Raw genomic sequence first — 1,356 nt, 5'->3', positions numbered from 1 at the left:
AACTAAAAAATAAAAGAATGAAATAAAAAAACAAACAAAAAAAAATAGAACTAATTTCATTTACAAAAAACTGAACCAGATCCCCCAACTCAACTCTGCACTTTTACACAGACAATAACACTGACAATAATTACCAACTCAACTCTGCAAACAAACACAAACAATTTAACTCATCTGATAATTTAACTCTCCAGATAATAATTACCAACTTAACGCAACTCAACTCTCTACTTTTATCCCCTACCAAACACACCCTTAGAGATTTGTATGTGTGTTATTTAATTATTTAATAGACTAAATAAAATAAAAGAGGGAAGAGTTCCAAAACATGTTCTTTAAAAAGAGTTCAACAAAACTCTATCAAAGCATCCATGTTTGAGGAATTAGATTCATAAATTGAATCTATATCGAATATTTATTGATAATAAAACATAAAAAATGTCATCTATCTAATCTAATATAAATAAAAATAATAATAACAATATTGATAATTTAGTTTAGGAGTAAAAACAACTTAATTATTAATCTAAATAAATTTTGTGATTTATAGAAATATTCATCGGCATTGATATTTTATTGATATATTCATAAAATTGAAATATTGAGATCGATTTTGATATTTTTAATCTTTAGTATAGATATTAGAGTTTAAAATTTAGCTCCAATTTAGTCTTAATTTTGAAACTTCATTTTTAATTTTCATAGTTTAGAGATTATACATCCAAATACTTTTAAAATTTAAAAAAAAAAATTCATTAAATATTAAATAAGAAAGATATATGTTCTTAAATAAATTAAATCATTAATAAAAATTGAAAATTAATTAAAAACCCTTGGAGATGCGGGGGATCGAACCCCGTACCTCTCGCATGCAAAGCGAGCGCTCTACCATTTGAGCTACATCCCCAATTGTTGACAGAAAACATACTTAATATTAATATCATTTTCATATATTACTCGTAAATAATATATAATTTGCTTTTTTTTTTCCCTCTTTTTTAGGATTTAGAATTTACTTGGGACTTCTATTTGTGCGTGTTTTTCTATCCAATCAGCAGTCGCCACCCAATCCCTAAATAAAATTTAAAAAAGAAAAAGAAAAAGAAAAGAAAAGAAAAGAAAAGAACTTGTGTCTGTGGTAGTGGGCCCAAACGGCCCATTACACTGCATGCTACCCAGTAAAGTGATTAACACAGGCCGGCCCATTATGCTTTTTAATGGGCTAGTTATGAAGCACTCGGTCCAATAGGCCCACTCCCCAGCCGCCCTCCTAAATGGATTGGAGATTCGAGGGAAAATCGCAAAAAAAAAAAAAAAAAATCAACCTTAAAATATAATGGTAGTTTTAATTATACC

General features: G+C 28.0%; 1 non-coding gene across 1 annotated transcript; it reads right to left on the bottom strand.

The window, feature by feature from the left end:
- Positions 1-834: 834 nt before the first annotated feature.
- TRNAA-UGC (transfer RNA alanine (anticodon UGC)) lies at positions 835-907 on the bottom strand. The gene has a single exon. It is a non-coding gene; the product is annotated as a tRNA-Ala (tRNA).
- Between the last annotated feature and the right edge of the window lie 449 nt (positions 908-1,356).

This window comes from Benincasa hispida, chromosome 3 (assembly GCF_027475165.1).
Source record: "Benincasa hispida cultivar pf3 chromosome 3, pf3_genome.v1.1, whole genome shotgun sequence".
NCBI classification, from domain to species: Eukaryota; Viridiplantae; Streptophyta; class Magnoliopsida; order Cucurbitales; family Cucurbitaceae; genus Benincasa; species Benincasa hispida.
Note: the sequence above shows the minus strand (reverse complement) of the source record. Positions and strands in the feature narration are given on the sequence as shown.